The following is a 2,674-nucleotide window of genomic DNA, read 5'->3' as shown; positions in this document are numbered from 1 at the left end:
ATTTAATTTGCCCTGGTATGAATTTTCTTGCGTAAGTTTGGCCACACCATTTTCCCCTGAAGTGTTTGTGTACCAACCCAAGTTTTACAAGTTCCAACTTAGGCAAGTTAAGCACCGGACCGGGATTTTTATCTGATGTTTGAAAAAATAATCACTGGCATTTTTTTCTGCAACTTTTCACAATTACGCTAAATACATTATCAAAAGGCTGGAGCCGATTAAAAAAAATGGCAAATGACATGATTTCTACCCAATTTCTATCGTTAAAATCATTTGAGCAATTAATTACCCTCCCAAAACACCGGAAGTCCACTTTCAGGTTTATCTTGACAAGAGAGAAAATGAACACTGTTGCCCTATATTGGCTTGATGTTTGACAAATACCAAAAAGTAGGTCCAAGCACCAGAGACTGCCCCAATCAATCATTATGATATGGAATGAAACTGAAAACTGTGCATTATCCATTCAACGCTTTTCAAACCATACATTACTAAACTTTTTAGAGACACTGTTGATGCTTGAGGTTGGTGGATGGGTTGGCCCAGTTGGCCCATTCGTCCTCGTCGTCGTCGGTGACAGGTTGGCAGAATTGAGGAAAACCACCTGGTTGGCTCGGAGGCCCAAAACTCTGTATTGGATGGCTGATCTTAGTGTTAAGCGTTTCTAAGGGTGTTTCACGTGATTCATTTAAAATAAAATAAATAAAAAAGGCTTGGACGATTCTCTTTGGGTCGTGGACGGGTTTCAAACTGCGATGCCGCCCAGAAATTCGGCTCTGCTTTTGTCTTGCTCACTTTCTCTCCTACGTTAAAACATTAGACAAACATTAATCACGTGCAATGTAGGCTCGCAAGGTTTTTAAAAAGATCTAAAATCTAACTTGATCCTTAAACTTCATAATGAACTCAGCCCTGAAGCTTTCGAGATGGGATCATACGGTCACCCTGATAATTGTGGTGGTGGGTCGATATAAGTTGGCTGGGCTGAACTAGGCTAGGCTGGCCTGGATCTGTTGCGTCTGTCGCCATCTTCAAGACAACTCCTTGTCAGTGCTGCCAGATGGCATATTTTTATGCCAAAAAAGTGTATATCTGGCATGTGAATATTGAGTATGGCATGTTATTCGGATCAGACATGTGTTGTGGCATATTTTGGGAGCTCATTGGCCATGTTTTCAAACTTTATAGATATGTTGCAAGATGGACAATTGGACATTTCCATTTTCCCGCCTTGGCTTGATTGATAGAAGTGCAAAACTTCCTCTGTTTGCCGCCAATTATTGCCAACTTCCTCTTCATCATAATTATAGCCATCAGTCTCTAATTTCTACTAAATCATCCGACTATGTTGTTTTCCGACTGTACCAGGGATATTGAAACCAAAGATTTTTGATTCCAACTAGGTCTCTGTAGGTGGTATTTTCGATTGCTAGAAATTTTAATTTCTGATAAAATCTAGACCGCTCTGGCATTGAGAATTCATGCCTATTCCTCATAGCTATTCTGCCAATAACGGTTATATTTCCTCACACATTTGTTTAAGTAGAGGGAGAAGATGTGATGTGGTGGATAGCACAGTTTCCCAAAGTGAGAGAGGTCCTTGGTTCAAATCTCCTCCCCAAGCTTTCTCCAAAGGAAACTTTTAGATGCTAACCCCACCCACTGAACCAAACCATTCCTGGATATGAATCTGCCGAACGACAGTCGGAAGTGGGCAATGTGATGACTGGCTTTGCTGGCCAGGCAAGGCTCACCTCTCTGATCCTAACCCCCCAAACCAAAAGAAAAAAGTGAAGTTTGAAATTTGGAGTTGTACATTTGCTGATCCGTTTCCAAAAATTGTGGGAAATCGGTTGTAAAAGGTAATTATCTCTCAATGTTTAAGTTAAACTGTGTAAGTGCCAGTCTGAAGGTCAAGGAATCAATCACTGCAGTTCAATGTAAGCTCGGGAAATTGTAATTTCAAATGGCCTAATTGATCAACAATTTTGTAACAACCCTGACCTAATATTTTCTTGGCCATTTTTGGGAATTTTGATGGAAAATCTTTCATATTTCTTAAGAGTTGAATCGATACCTTTCATTGCTCCCCTGAAGCTCATCAAAACTTAAATAGTGAGCAAAAGCATGCCTTAAGTCATTGCGTTGTCTTGCCTCTGAAGGTCAGCCATTATGGTGACTCAGGCTGCATTATAATAACGACCTCCGCATGTGACATCGAGTGGCAAATATGGTATACCTTTTTTCTTCCGGGCATGTTTTCTGGCATATTCCGATTTTGTATCTGACATGTTTTGTCATGTTTCAAGAGCTATTCTGGCATGTTTGGTGCCCAGAGATCTAGCAGGACTGGTCCTCGTTATCGATCGCCCGATAACGAGTCTGTCTGTCTGTCTGTCTGTGCGTGTGCGTGTGTGTGTAGCCAAGTGATCCCGTTTCATCGTCGGTGGATGGACTGGACATCATCATCCCTTGTTCCATCCTTTGATTGATGGCTTTCAGGCTTTGTTCTTTCCATCCCGTGACTTAGGCTAACGCAGCGTGGTAAGGCCTTCATTCCGCAAATTCCGNTCTCAATGAGGACCAGGTCAAGGAGCTGCTCACCTCCTTTGGCCAGCTGCGAGCCTTCAACTTGGTCAAGGATTCCGCCACGGGCCTGTCCAAGGGCTACGCC

General features: G+C 42.2%; 1 protein-coding gene across 1 annotated transcript in view; it reads left to right on the top strand.

Moving 5' to 3' along the window:
- Window positions 1-2,385: 2,385 nt before the first annotated feature.
- LOC131884248 (splicing factor U2AF 50 kDa subunit-like) overlaps window positions 2,386-2,674 on the top strand; it is a 2,729-nt gene continuing 2,440 nt past the window's right edge. Inside the window, exon 1 of the mRNA XM_059231966.1 lies at window positions 2,386-2,544. The gene's annotated coding sequence lies outside the window, so the exon portion shown is untranslated. The remainder of the gene's footprint in view (window positions 2,545-2,674) is intronic.

The sequence above is a fragment of the Tigriopus californicus genome, chromosome 7 (assembly GCF_007210705.1).
Source record: "Tigriopus californicus strain San Diego chromosome 7, Tcal_SD_v2.1, whole genome shotgun sequence".
Taxonomy (NCBI): Eukaryota; Metazoa; Arthropoda; class Copepoda; order Harpacticoida; family Harpacticidae; genus Tigriopus; species Tigriopus californicus.
This window is presented reverse-complemented; position numbering and strand designations above follow the sequence as displayed.